The sequence below is a fragment of the Diceros bicornis genome, chromosome 7, assembly GCF_020826845.1.
Source record: "Diceros bicornis minor isolate mBicDic1 chromosome 7, mDicBic1.mat.cur, whole genome shotgun sequence".
NCBI classification, from domain to species: Eukaryota; Metazoa; Chordata; class Mammalia; order Perissodactyla; family Rhinocerotidae; genus Diceros; species Diceros bicornis.
In genome coordinates, this window is record NC_080746.1 from 65,428,614 (window position 1) to 65,445,126 (window position 16,513).

Below are 16,513 nucleotides of genomic sequence, written 5' to 3' on the forward strand. Positions count from 1 at the left end.
GGTTAGGACACCAAAGACAAAGGATTTAACGATAATGGCACCACACTAAAGAGTGAAATCCACAGCAGCAGCAAGGGTACTTTATCATTAAAGGTACTTGACCATTAAACTTAACCTTAGTGTCATAATCCAGTCCTGGGGTACGATTTGGAAGTCATGAGAAGCCACAAGATGCTCTCCAGAAAATCAGACATGAGAACAGGACCTGAAAACAAATCTACCACAGACACAGAACTAGGGACCTCAAAGCCGAATCATGAGGTCAGATTGAGCGTTCAGGCCTTTGAATCTAGGTCAAAAAGAGGTCTTCAGGTAGTACTAGGAGTAAATACTTTCCTTATCAGCATACTCCCACATTTCAGAGGCAGCTCTAAGGCAGGAGACCACAGTGATTGGAATAAGTGCCAAGGATGTCCCAGAAAGGAAGACAGGGAAGCAAGGAAGTTCAAAATCTGGAGAAAATAAAAACAGAATGTCAATGAGAAAAAAACCCTCCTGACCAGGAGAATTGCTGACTCTGGCCTACTCCTCAGCTGTGTTGTATGGCTTTTGATGGCTTTGGCAAAGGTGGTTAACAATTCTCTGCCTATTTATGGGGCCATGGATTGAAAAACTTAATGAAGTATATCAGCCCTCTTAGAAGAATTAAATGCACTTTGACTTTTCAGATGGCTCTTGATAACACTAGTAATAGTAGTTATAGATGTATATATCTGTAACTATTATTTATATATTAAACTTAACCCTATATATAGCTATACCTATATGATAAATTTATATATATATAATATTTATATATCTAATATACACATATATTGTAGTTATATGAATATATCATAGTTATATATATATAAATTAATTCACATTTGATCCCAAATTAATTTGTGTGATTCATCTACGTCGTCTTCAAAGACTGGCTCAAAATTGTTACACTACAGGAAGAAGTGTTACTTGATTAATTCTATTTACTCCTTGATTCTGAAACTCCTCCCTATTACGGACACCACTTGAGGACAAGTTGCATAAGGAGCAGCCTTGAGAGCGGGGAGTTAGGAAATTCAACAACTCAGAAGGGTTCTGAGCTCCCCGGGATACAATAGGATCTGAGGAGAGAACTGAAATTTAAAAACACTTTCTTCACAAGTACAGATAGAAGAAAAAGAGAATTAAAGATAAAAGTTGGCTTGAGACTATAAATAAAATTATTCTAAAAATCTACTTTCCAAGAAGACCAATAGAGATGATCTAGAAAAAGAAATGCATAATTAAGGGAACTGGACATAAGAACAAGATGTGGAATTTCCTAGATAGTTAGTAATTATTTCTGATATACATGTACTTTATGGCCTAATACCCCCAGATCCACAATAAAGTAGTTGGGTATGTGTATTGGAAAAATGACCACCATGAAATAGAACTCAAATTTGACTGCCTTCTCCACTAAAAAGAAATACCCTTTAATTAATTTTAACAACTTTCTCAGGGAGGTAATTTTTACCCAAGAGGTGTGAGACAATGTGGAAGCACATAGCTGAACAATTACAGAACAAGTTTGTGAAGGAATTTTTATACGTGAATGCATACTGACGCATGTCTGCTATTTTAGGAATCATAGAAAACAAAAGAGTTACATAACAAGAGACTCAACATGGACAAAAGAAGCCCCAATATTCAAAATGCACTAAGGCATTAAAGAAACTACAGAGCAGCGGGACAAATAATTGGAAGACTTGAATTCTAGTCCATGATTTATCTCTTACTAACTTTTGAATGTGAAGCAAACCTTAACTTATCTAAACTTCAATTCCCTTAAGAGTGAAAAAAGGGCTCTAATACTAAAAAAGTTCAACAAATCATGGATGCAGACAATGTATAGCATTGTTAGTGGTTAAGATAACGATCTATTGAGTACTTATTGGGAGCCTGGCCCCACACCGCATATTGAAATTATAAAGATGAAAAAGTCAGATTTCTCCATCCAAAGTCTTGAGACGGAGATAAAACAAGTAAACAAGCCATTACAGTCCATGTGTTACAGCCATAAGAAAGATATATGCTCAGGCAACAGAAAACTAGACTATAATGTAATAAGCATTGCAATAGAATATTGAGTATTCTAATACTCAATAGAATACTGAGTATTGGGAAGCCGGGGTAGAGAATAATTCTTTGCCAGAGAAGCCCAGAAAACCTTCACCAAGGAGATGCCATGTGAATGTAAATGAAGCGTTGTAGAGCTTTGGAGGGAAAGAGAAATACCAAGGAGAAAACATAGCAAATGCAAAGGTACAGAGTAAAGAGATAAAAAGTTTACAGTAGAATGATTTGCATTTTGATTAGAAAGAATTGGTGGCATGGAGGAAAGAAATGGCTCAAGACAAGGCTGGAGGATGAGGTCATATATGATTAGTCCTAGTACTTCATACTTTTTCCTATAACTTTTTACTAATTCTCTCCATTTCCAACACACTGAGTCATGCAGCATCTGACAGAACACCTCTTGTCACAGTGACTGCATGTGGAAAACAAGATGAGTCTCATTTACATATTCTTTAATATTAGCCTGAGCTCTCTCGATTTTTAAGGTTCATATTTTATTCTTGAAACTTAGAGTAAATTTATAGCATTGTATTGCCTCAGACACGACCTAGATCTCTGCACATACCCACCATCTTGGTACATGAATGAGTGCCACAGGTCCTACACTTTTTCTCTGCTGAGTGCTCACCCTGTTTTTCTACTTGGATTTCATCATCTTCACTCCTCATCTCTGCTTTTGCCTGTATAATCTGTCCAAGAATAAAAATACTCATCATTTACTGGGTATCTATCATATGGCAGAATTTGTACTAAGTCCTTTCCATACTTTATCTCACTTAATTCTCACAACAACCAAATAAGGCAGACATCATTGGTCACACATTACAGGTAATAAGGGAAACAATTGGCTAAATTTATACAAGTAAAAAGTGGCAGAGATGGAATTACAACCTAGAATTGTCAATCTCTATACTCTTTCTACTATGCAATAATCCTCCTTCTCTAGGTTTTGCTTCCCACCTCTCTCTCTTCCCACTGCCATACTCCCAGTTCACACCCCAAATATTGTAGATCCATAGTGTGTTCTTTTCTTATTTCTTTACCATCTCGCCCACTCCCCTGATCCCTAGTTTTACCCACATACTGAAACCAATTTTCCTTTTCATTCAAGTCTTGCATGTCCAAACTCTTCACTCCTCAATTTAGACTTTACACCCTATCTGAGTCTTTATAATCAATCTGAAATTCCAAAGCCTGATTTGTCTGTTTTCCATGAGCATCTTGCCTAGTTGTTTTCCATGAGAATCTTAGCTTCCAAGTTTATATAATATTCAAGACTCCCCTAATATTTGTGAATACTTTTAACCCCATATCTAGTTAGACCCCTAAATGTGTTTAAAGTCTGAATCTACACGACCTCCCACACTGTACATTGACCTCTGATCCAGCCCCTGCCCTGATGTGTTCCACCCCATTGCTGACCATTTCCTAACTTGAAGGTCTTTATTAAATAGTGCAAATACCAGGAGGGGGTTTGTGTAACTAGGGCAGAAGGTAGGATGGAAAGGAAAATGAAAAACTCAAGTCTCAGGAGAGATAGAGTAGGCATGCCTTGCCTGGGGTGGGCAAAAGGGCTATTGTCCATTTAAGACAACATTTGTAGATACTAAACAGTATTCCTGTCTCCAGACTGAGTGATATTGACAAAATGTAAATAAGAACATGTGACTCTCCAGTTTAAATCCTTCAGTGGCTACTGTATGTGTGAACTCCTTACACTCCACAACAGGTCCCTCATGATACGACCCCCATGTTTCTCATATCCTAATCTTCTTCCTTTGTCATATACTCAACCCAAGCTTGAGCAACAATTGCACATACTCTGTCTTCTACCTGAAATTCTTTCTAATTCTTTCCACCTGGCAAATGCCTACTCAGATTCATCCTCTCAAACCATCAAACCATTCCTAACAGCCCTCCCACTATCTCCACTGCCTGCCCATCACCCCAGCTGTCTGGTTTTGTAACATTTTGGACCTTAGACCATCATATTATGATAACATGTATCATTTTGCTTACCTGTCACCATTACCAGATTGTGAACTCCTTGAAAATACCAATTTTATCCTATTTTCAACTTGTTCATCTTTTTATCTCTAGTGTATAGCACAGTTCCTGATGCATGGTTGGCACTCGATAAGCAAATAATTTGTGATATTTAATTAAGACCAGATATCTCACCATAGTGCATTCTATTTATGTCTCTTTAGAGACTGGGTGAAGTAGGTCATCTTGATTGAGTCTAGCTTGGAGATCTTGGTTCAGCTGTCCAGTGGTGAAATCTGTGGAGAGGTGTTCTGGAGAATATGGCCTGTGTCGCCTTTGTGAGTCCTTGCCTCTCTACCTGAAGGGAGTTGCAGATAGGTGACAGAAAAGAAGAGGGAAAAGAAGGAGAAAAGGAAATAAAGGAGACACTTTTGAATAGCCTGATCTAAATCCTATAAAATTGCTTCTTTATGAAACTCAGGAGTTCCATGACTTCGTGATTCTTCTTGCCTTGGAAAGACTCTAGGGTCTAGATATATTACAGGGAAATGAAACATTATTCTACTATTTGTTCAAAGAAAATGCAAAATCACTTCAACTCATATCTCTGGTGAGACTTTTAAATCTAAAATTCAAAGATTACTTCTGGGCCTGTTGGATGCCCCTGTTGGGTGATAAGAGCCCAATATGGGAGAGATGTTTCCGTTTCATATGTTTTTTTTCTGTGTCTGTTCAGTGTGTGTCTCTTCCCACTCCTCTCTTTCTCTATCTCAATCTCATTCTCTGTTGTTCTGCCACTGAACTTGGGCTGGCTTTCTATGTTGACTCCTTCCACAGTCCTCACCCAGACAGAACCAAGAGCTGGACAGGTCCAGGAGACAAGGAGCCCACTGCTCAGTAAAGACAACTGTTTGTTAAAAGACACACACTTGGGGATCCGATTCACAAATTCTATAGGAGTTTCAAGAACAACAATAACAGAGAAGTTAGAAAAATTTGCATAGTGACCTCCAAGGGCTGACAAACAGAGAAGATGCTGGATGATTATCAGATAAAGAAACAGAGAAGAACAGCGACAGGTTCATGGCAAATCAGCCTGATGACTGATCCTAACCTCAGCCCCAAACTTTGATTTTCCTTCCTTTCCGTGGTTGTCTGGGAGGTAACTATTATTGGTGACCTATTATTTTAAGGCATTAATATTATTCAGAGGGGGTGCTGGTGAGAGGATCATAATATACAAAAGATGACTTAATGGTGTTAAGAGTACATACCAAGCTCTAGGTAGAAGCACAACTTTCCCTCCACGCCCTCCACTCAAGAGAAGGGTACTCCCAAGCATCAAACCCATGATTGCACATAAGGCTAGGGAATTAAGCTTTGGTGGGTAAAGCCAATTTGGAAGTAGCCTGTTTGGGCTCTTTTATCTTTTAAGGAAACTTCTCTCATCTTGAATCTTCCATTTGGATTGTTTTACTTTGCTCTTCTCTTTCATGCTTATGTAAATAGTTACTGAGAATAACCTGAAGAAGAGGTTAGAAGGAACAATAGCCATTCTGAGAGATCCCAGAAGAAAACAAGCCAGGATCCAAAGCAAAAGAGGGCAGGACACAAGGCAAAGGACACATGGAACAGGTAGCTGATGGCAAGTCTGCTCTAAACCTTAGATTGCAACATTCTCTTTCCTGCATGTCTCCTGTTACCATCAGAGTGATAAGACCTTGAGGGACATTATTAGGCTGAGGGTCTGGGGGATAGTAAAAGGAGACAGCTCAGACTTTTCAAAGTCTACAAGTTAGGCCAATGGAACAAGAAGTGGCCTTGTGTCTCAGACCTGGTCCAGGCCTGCTCACCAATTAGGAGACTGAGGACATATATCTAATGTGTGACAGAATGTGTCTTTGCCTGAAATATCCCCTCTGCATATACTCTCTTTGAAAACGCAAGTGTAGTGGCAGCAGCTGAAGGTTATTGTCCAATATTTGGAGATTTTCTTGGTTACCTGTGAAATACTTTTCTACTAGAGATAATGCCAACAAACATAAGTATATTGATGGGTGGAATTTTGGTGCCACCTTTAAAGCATTCATGGGAACATATTTTCTGGACTAAAATTCATGAGCAAGAACAAAGATTTTTTTTATTTGGTAATTTATTTAAATAAAAGCACATAGAGAGTTATAAATAGCACATCAATTTATTCATTTAATGAATAACCTTTATTAAAAATAAAATTAGATGAAATAATTATAAAATTCAACAGAATATTGTTATTACTATATTTACCTAGTCATTTTCATTATGTATCAAAGGTAGATGTTATATGATATATTTCCATGTACACTTATAAAGAACTCTTCTTCACAATATTCATAAGATTTACCAATTCGGTTAATTTGATTACCAATAGCTGAAACATTGAAATTATAGGATAATTCCAGATACTTAAGGGACAAGTTAAACTATCCATTCAGTGTCTCATGCCAGAAAACTTTGAGTTATTCTAAATTTTAATTCCTTTACCCTGAAACACTCTAGTCAATCAAATGACTAAAGTTGACTCTATTTCAAAAACGTGAGGACTGACATCGGTAGGGCCATAAGGATATCTATGAGTACATAAGAGCAACTCTTCACAGAAAAATGAGGCTAACATTAATAAGTTTTATGCCTGCCTTGTGTGAAAAACTTCACATATGTGCTATCGAATTTAATGCTTCCAACAACTCTATGAAATATTAGTAATATTCCCAGTTTTCAAATAAGAAAATCAAGGTTCAGAATAAATAATAATTTTCCCAGGGTGATTGTATCCATCAGTGTTCTGTTACAGATAACGGAATTCACCTTACCTAGTTGAAGCTGAAAGAGCATTTGGTTTTTGTAAAATCATTGAGAGGGCTGGAGTAGGGGACTTCTGGCTGAGCCCCAGGAACAACCTTCAGCCTCCAGAATCCCCTTGTCTCAACGACAACTTCCTCTGTAGAAAGTTCTTGCTGTTTCTGCTGCTTCCTCTCCAGGGCTGATGAATCAGAAGCTGCCGGCCCCAGAACTTTGGCCATAATCCACATCAGCTAAATGAATGCCCCACACTCTGCGTCCCTCTGCATGTGACTTATGTGTGACTCAAAGTCTCACAGAAGTGTATCAGACAGGAACCTAATCATAAATGAAAGCTTGAGAACTATGGTTTTAAGCTTTCTTGACTTGATTTAAAAAAATGAAATGAATATGAAGAACTAATCCATGGTATTTGCCTCAGCCAAAAAATTGGAAGAGTTGGAGAAGAGAGAATATTTAAAATTGGAACTACGCCAGAAAATTTGGAAGGTACGGGCACTGTGGTTATCAATTGCAAGTATTAGATAATTTCAGACAGAGATTTATTCAACAAATATCTATTGACCATTAAACACATTATAAGTAGAAATAATTTTGAGCAACTGTGGGTCATAAAGAGATATCTATGATATAAGAAACTTACAATCTAGTATGAGAAATAATAAGTGTATTTGAATCATTGTCAGTATAAGGCAGAGTCTGGAAGAGTCTTATAACCAAGATATTGTCACACGGAACAGGATTTTAAGTGTCAGAAGTCATTTCTTCCTGATAAGCATGGGGATAAATCAGCACAACCTGAAAGTTGACAAAAACAGGAAAAGCATCCTAGACTTGGGACTCCAGCTGAATTTTAAAGATATTATGGGCAATCCTGTTTATCTTGTGTTTTATTGAATAATTTAGAATAGTATGTGTGCCAGATTCTGTGCCAGAATCATTCAAATATATTAATTCTCATTTAATCTTCATACCAAATTTTGAAGGTAGATATTATGACCCACATTTTACAAATGAGGAAACTGAAGCTCAAAGAAACTGGAGTTCTAATAACCTACAAAGAACACAAATCTAACAACTGGTAATGCCAGAGACTTAAGCTAAATATTTGCCTTCCAAGACCATCTACTTTCCCAGTATTTTCCCATTTACACAATTGCCAGTGAAGCTATTTTAAAAGTCTGATTATGGAGGTGACATCAGCATCATGGTGGAGTGAGTTGTTCCCTTTGTCTCTCCTTTCCAAGTTACAACTAAATGGACATTCATTAACCAACAGAAGATTCCCTATAAAGCACAACAGGATGCCTGAGAGATCCACACAGCTATACATCTGGAGGTGGGTGGACTGGACACCTGGAAGCCATGGACCTAGATGAGCGCACCCCTCCCTTTCTCTAGCAGCAGCGATCCAGTTCTCAGATGCTCATACAGCAGCACGGCACAATGGTAAGTGGAGGCGGGGGCAGCCCAGCCCACATGAAAATGCTTTCGGAGTTGTTGCCTGGCCTGCAGAAGCACCCACCATACCACAGAGGCACCACACATTGGAATGCTCCCCACCGAATGGTGGTGGCTCAGCCCCAATGTAGCACTCCTCCAGCCTGGTGTTGCAGCTCAGCCTAACTGCCCATGAGTGCAAGCACATCCCTTACCTGCGCAAAAGAAAATGCCTGTTCTGCCTAACTCAGCAGCTCAGCCAGTCCCCTGCTGAGTGCAGCAGCCCCACCTGCATGACAGCGACCCTCCCACTGGGTACAGAGGCCCTATCCATGTAAGCACAATCTGCCAAGCAGCTGTGGCCAGCCCATGCAAACACAGAGCAGCCCCACTGGCACAACTACAGCAGATGGGGCGAGATCAGAAAACACAGCTCCTGCCACCCCCAAACCCAGTGGTAGCAGGTGGAATCTGGGTCCTGATACTACCACAAATGCACCAGCAAAGGATCAGTTCATCAAACACCATGACAAACTACATTAACACTTCAGAGGAGAAAAGAAATGACAAGTCTCTAGAAACCAATACTGAAGTCAAAGAAATTTACAATCTAAATGACAGATAATTCAAAATAGTTGTCATAAGGAAACTCAATGAAGTACAAGAAAACTCAGAAAGATAGCTCAGTGAGCTCAGGAATAAAATTAATGAGCAGAAGGAATACTTCACCAAAGAGATTGACGCTCTAAAGAAAAACCAAACAGAAATTCTGGAGATGAAGTACACAATTAATGAGATAAAAAAATAATCTATGAACCACAAAAAATAGAGCTGATGATATGGAGGACAGAATTAGTGAATTAGAGGATAGAAATATAGAAATGCTTGAGGTAGAGAAGGAGAGAAAACTAATATTTTTTAAAAAATGAAGAAATTCTTAGAGAAATATCTGGCTAAATTGGGAAAAGCAATGTAAGGAATATAGGTATCCCAGAGGGATAGGTGAGGGAGAATGGAGCAGAGAGCTTGTTCTAAGAAATAATAGCTAAGAACTTCCCAAAGCTGAAGAAGGAGCTAGACTTACAAGTACATAAAACCAATAGAACTACTAATTACATCAATGTAAAAAGACCTTCTCCAAGGACTATAATATTAAAATTGGCAGGAGTCAATGACAAAGAATAAATATTAAGGGCAGCAAGGCAGAAGAAAATAACCTACAAAGGAACCTCTATCAGGCTTTCAGTGGATTTCTCAGCAGAAACCTTACAGGCTAGGAGAGAATTGAATGATATGTTCAAAATACTGAAAGACAAAAATGTTTAGCCAAGAATACTCTATCCAGTGAAACTATCCTTCACATATGATAGAAAAATAAAAGTCTTCCCACATAAACAAAAGCTGAGGGAGTTCATTGCCACTAGATCTGACTTACAAGAAATGAAAAAGGAAGCCCTCCTACCTGAAACCAAAAGGTAAAGGTTTACAAAGCTTTGAGCAAGAAAATAAATAGATAGACCTAATCAGACAATTACAACACTCTGCCAGAACTGGTTAGCGACCACTTAATTAGAACATAAAAGATAAATGTAAGGAAAGCATCAAAAATAACTATAAACTCTTCAATTTAGTCACAAACTCACAAGATAAAAAAGAATAATCTATTGCAACAATAACTCAGAAGGGTAAGAGGAATGAGATGGAACCTCCTTAGGCTAATGGAGATAAGAGGCTATCAGAAAATGCACTGTCTCATCCACGAGATCTTTTAGACAAACTTCATTGTAAGCACTAAACAAAAAATCAGACCAGTGCCACAAATCATAAAAAAAGAGAAACCTGAGAAAACCATCACAGAAAACCACAAACTGAAACGGCAGTGTGAAACACAAGGGAAAAAAACAATGGAAATATACAGCAACTGGGAAACAAGAGATAAAATGATAGTATTAAGCCCTGATATATCAATAATCACTATAAATGTAAGTGGATTGAATTCTCTAATCAAAAGACACAGAGTGGCTGGATGGATTGAATAAAAAGACCCAGAAATATGCTGCCTCCAGGAAACATCTCAGCTCTAAAGACAAAAATAGGCTCAGAGTGAAGGGATGGAAGATGATACTCCAAGCAAATAGCAAGGAAAAGAAAGCAGGTGTTGCCATAGTTAGATCAGACAAAGCAGAATTCGATGTTAAAAAGACAACGAGATACAAAGTAGGGCAGTATATAGTGATAAAAGCGACATTCCACCAAGAGGATACATATGCACCTAACACAGGAACACCAAACTATATAAAGCAACTATTAACAGACCTAAAGGGAGAAATTGACAGTAGCATAATAATAGTAGGGGACCTCAACACCCTGCTTACATCAAGGGATAGACCATCCAGACAGAAAGCCAACAAAGAAACAGCGGCCTTCAATGAAAAACAAGACCAGATGGATTTGATACATATATATATAGAACATTCCAACCAAAAACATCAGAATACATAGTACTCTCAAGTGCACTGGAACATTCTGAAAGATAGACCATATGTTGGGAAACAAGGCAGCCCTCAATAAATTTAAGTAGATAGAAATCCTATCAAGCATCTCTTCCAACCACAATGCTATGAAACAGAAATTAACTATAAGAAAATAGTCAGGAAAGGCACAAATATGTGGAGATTAAACAACATGTGACTGAATAATCATTGGATCAATGAAGAAATCAAAGGAGAAATCAAAAAATTCTTGGAGCCAAATGAAAATGAAAACATACCAACTCTTATGGTATGCAGCAAAAGTGGTACTAACAGGGAAATTTATAGCAATACAGGCCTACCTCAACAAATAAGAAAAAATCTCAAATAAGTAATCTAAAACTACACTTAACAGAATTAGAAAAAGGAGAACAAACAGAACCCAAAGTCGGCAAAAGGAGAAAAATAACAAAAGAGTAGATATAAATGAAATAGAGATGGAAAAAACAATAGAAAGGATCAATGAAACTAAGAAATGGTTCTTTGAGAAGATTAACAAAATTGAGAGACCCTTAGCCAGACTCAGTAAGAAAAAAAGAAAGAAGGCACAAATAAACAAAATTAAAAATGAAAAAGGAGAAATTACAATGGATACCACAGAAATAGAAAGGATTATAAGACTATACTATGAAAAACAGTATGTCAACAAATTGGATGACCTAGAAGAAGTGGATAAATTCTTAGACAAATACAACCTACTAAAACCAAATCAGGAAGAAATAGAGACTCTGGGGCTGGCCCCATGGCCTAGTGGTTAAGTTTGGCCTGCTCCACTACAGTGGCCTGGGTTCAGTTCACAGGGATGGACCTCCACCACTTGTAGGCAGCCATGCTGTGGCAACGACCCACATACCAAAAAAAGGAAGACTGACACAGATTTTAGCTCAGGGAAAATCTTCCTCAAGCATAAAAAGGAAGACTGGCAATAGATGTTAACTCAGGGAGAATCTTCCTGAGGAAAAAAGAAGAAACAGAGAATCTGAATACACCAATCACAAGTAAAGAGATAGAAACAGCAATCAAAAACCTCCCAAAAAACAAATTTCCAGGACCAGATGGCTTCACTGAAGAATTCTACCAAACATTCAAAGAGGAGTTAATATCTATCCTTCTCAAACTATTCTGAAAAACTGAAGAATATGGAATGCTTCCTAACTCATTCTATGAGGCCAACATTACCCTGATACCTAAACCGACAAGAACACAAAAAAGGAAAATTACAGGCCAATATCACTGATGAACATAAATGCAAAAATCCTCAATAAAATATTTGCAAATCAAAAACAGCAATACATTAAGAGGATCATACACCATGATTAAATGGGATTTGTACTGGAGTTGCAAGGATAATTCACATGCACAAATCAATCAATGTGATATACCACATTAAAAAAATGAGGAATAAAAATCACACATCATCTCAGTAGATGCACAGGAAGCATTTGCCAAGATCCAACGGCCATTTGTGATAAAAACTCTCAATAGAATGTGTATAGAAGAAAAGTACCTCAACACAATCAACACCATATATGACAAACCCACAGCCAGCATTATACTCAACAGTGAAAATCTGAAAGCCATCTGTCTGAGAACAGGAACAAGACAAGGGTGCCCAGCTCTCCACTCCTAGTCAACATAATACTGGAGGTTTTGGCCAGAGCAATTAGGCAAGAAAAAGAAATAAAAGAATATCCAAATTGGAAAGGAAGAAGTAAAACTCTTGCTGTCTGCAGATGATGTGATTCTGTACAGAGAAAACCCTAAAAAATCCAACAGAAAACTATTAGAAATAATTGAAAAGTACAGCAAAGTTGCAAGGTATAAAATCAACCTAGAAAAATCAGTTGCACATCTATACACTAATAATGAACTAGCAGAAAGAAAAGTCAAGAATACAATCCCATTTACAACTGCAATAAAAAGAATAAAATATCTAAGAATAAATTTAACCAAGGAGTTGAAAGACTCATGCACTGAAAACTAAAAGACTTTGAAAGAAATTGAAGAAGACATAAAGAAGGGAAAGACATTCCACGCTCGTAGATTGGAAGACTAAACACAGTTAAAATGGCCATATTACCTAAAGCAATCTACAGATTCAATGCAATCCCAATCAGAATCCCAATGACAGAAATAGAACAAAGAATCCTAAAATTCATATGAAACAAGAAAAGACCCCAAGAAGCAAAAGCAATCCTGAGAAAAAAGAAGAGAGCTGGAGGCATCACAATCCCTGACTTCAAAATATACTACAAAGCTATAGTAATCACAACAGCATGGTACTGACACAAAAACAGACACACAGATTCATAGAACAGAATTAAAATCCTGGAAATAAAACCACATGTCTATGGACAGCCAATCTTCAAGAAGCCAAGAATATACAATAGAGAAAAGAATGTAACTTGAATAAACGGTGTTGGGAAAACTGGACATCCACATGCAAAAGAATGAAAATAGACCATTATCTCACACTATACATGTAAATTAACTCAAAATGGATTAAAGGATTTTATGTAAGATCTGAAATCATAAAAATCCTGGAAGAAAATATAGGCAATACAATCTTTGACACTGGTCTTAGCAGCATCTTTTCGAATACCATATCTACTCAGGCAAGGGAAACAAAAGGAACAAAAAACAAATGGGACTACATCAGACAAAAAAACTTCTGCAAGGCAAAGGAAACCATGAACAAAATGAAAAGACAACGCATCAACTGGGAGAAAATATTAACAAATCATATATCCAACAAGGTGTTAAAGTATATAAAGAAGTCATACAACGAACAACAGAAAAACAAACAACCAGATAAAAAACTGAGCAGAGGACATGAACAGACATATTTCCAAAGAAGATATACAGATTGCCAACAGGCACATGAAAAGACGTTCAACATCACTAATCACTAGGGAAACGCAAATCAAAACTACAGTGAGATATCACCTTACTCCCATCAGTATGGCTATAATTAACAAGACAAGAAATAACAAATGTTGGAGAGGATATGGAGAAAAGGGAACCCTCATATACTGCTAGGGGGAATGCAAACTGGTACAGCCACTATGGAAAACAGTATGGAGATTTCTCAAAAAATTAAAAATAGAAATATCATATGATCCAGCTATTCCACTACTAAGTATTTATCCAAAGAACACAAAATCAACAATATAAAGAGATTTATGCATTCCTATGTTCATTGCAGCATCATTCACATTAGCCAAGATGTGGAAGCAACCCAAGTGCCCATCAACTGATGAATGGATAAAGAAGATATGGTATATATATATATATATTCAATGGAATACTACTTAGCCATAAAAAAGACAAATAGTCCCATTTGCAAAAACATGGATGGATCTTGAGGGCATTATGTTAAGTGAATAAGACAGACAGAGAAAAACATATACCATATGATTTCACTCATATGTGGAAGATAAACACATTGATAAGGAGAACAGAGTAGTGATTTCCAGAGGGGAAAGGGGTGGAGAGTGGGTGAAAGGTGTAACGGGGCACATATGTATGGTGATGGATGAAAACTAGACTATTGGTGATGAGCACAATGCAGTCTGTATAGAAACTGATACATAATAATGTACACATGAAATTACACAATGTTATAAACCAATATGACCACAATAAAATAATTTTTTTTAAAGTCTGATTATGTTATTCATTAGAAGATAGTAAACCTGAGTGAGTGAATTAGAAACACCTGGGAAAATATATCAGGGAAATTCTTCCACAGGTATTAAAATATAGTCTGATTTACTTTGATAAGAGAAGAAGTGCAACTAAAAGGGACAAAGTTAAGGGGTAGTTGTGTGCAGTAAACTTACTTAAACTGGTTCTAAGAGGAAATGACTGCTTCCATGTGGCCTGTGCAGTCTTCCAGTAAATGGCCGAAAAGCTAGCCACAATGTATTCAATACCTGGATTTAAGTTTGCTGAATATTTTAGCTCAGACATCTCAGAATCAGTTCAATTTGGTAGTGGCATCATGTGGATAGAAGAAAGGTGGAAGTTATTTATAGAGAGATACTTGAAAAATTAAATCTGGAACAAATGGCTTTGTATTTTAATTCAAGTTCTGTCATGTACTTAAGTAGAAAATGAGGTTTGCTTATGTTATGTCATTGATTTCAAAATCTAAACACATGTACATTTTAAAGTGGTATATTTATTCCAAGCATTCCCACAGAGATTTATTTCAATTTGACTAATATTTATTTAATGCCATATCAGTCAGAACCCCAGTAAGAAACAGACAGCAATTTCTTCTGAAATTTTTGAGTAGAATTAAATGTCATGAGTATTCACCGAGTTTGGGCAAAGTGAAGACAACCAACAAGGGATTCTGAGCCACATAAGAACTAGCAGTGCAGAAACCCAGTGACAGGTGCAGGCTTGGAAGGGGCTCCCCTCCTGCAGGAGTTGTAGTCATTGCCAGAGTCATGGAACCCAGGGAAGCAGGGAAAAATCTCTTGTCATCTCTGTTCTGGCATCCTTCAATTTTATGCTGGTGCCTCCCATTGGCCCAACCAAATTGGAAGCCAGAGGCCAACAGAGCTAGAGTGAAACAGTCCACAGGATCAATTCCTCTCACCTCCTGGAAGATGGGGTACACAAAGGGGCAAAGGAGTGCAGAGAATAGATAACCAGAGGGTAGGAAATAGAGGATAAACTGTACAAGTGCCTACAGTGTCAGGGACTGTGGCAAATATTGTAGATTCAAGGATGAATAAGGTTAGTTTCTGTCCAAGAGGAACTCACAGTCTAGTGAGGAGTCAAACACAAACTGACATCTGTCATTCAGAATGAAAAGGTGCAGTAGTTGAGGCTGAACATTCCAAGTCAACTCACCTTGTTCCTGCTTCACTCTTTCAGTCACTACCATTCACTTGGTAGAAGCACTACAGGCTGAAGAGCTAGTACTTGCAGAAACTGAAAATGCCTCTGTAGAAATTATTATATATCCATAAACCTATATAGTAAGAGAAAATTCACAAATTGGTAAGATCTGTATTGGTAAACATGAGTCTACTTCCTCATGTGACCCCTCTCTTCCTCATGTCACTTTGTGCTAACATCTTTCAGTTCTCTGAGTGTGCTCTTATCTGTCTTGATTCTCGGCCTTTCTTATCTCTGCAACACCTGACCTTCATTACTGCCCACCATTTTACATCTGTCTAATTCCTTCAAGTGTGAGCCTAAATGCTACTTCTGCTGGAACATTTTCTCTGCTCACCATAGATCTACCTACTATTTGTTTCCATAGTACCCTGCACTTGCATCATCACATTTATAACACTGAAGGTAATTATGTCTTTATCTTCCCTATTCATTATAGCTATTTAAGGAAGAATCTGTCTATTTTTATTGTTGTTGATCATTATACCTTCATAGGATATTACAGTGCTTGGAAAAGAATTGGGGCACAAGAAATACTGAATGAATGAATGAATGAATGAATGAAGAAATTAAGCAAGATAAGAATTAGTACATTGTAATTGTTGAGCACATTAAGGTAACTAATATCATCAGAATAGATGTTTTATATTGGGGATCAGTAAAAAACAAGGTTGACTTGGTTTAGGTGGGGAAAAAAATCA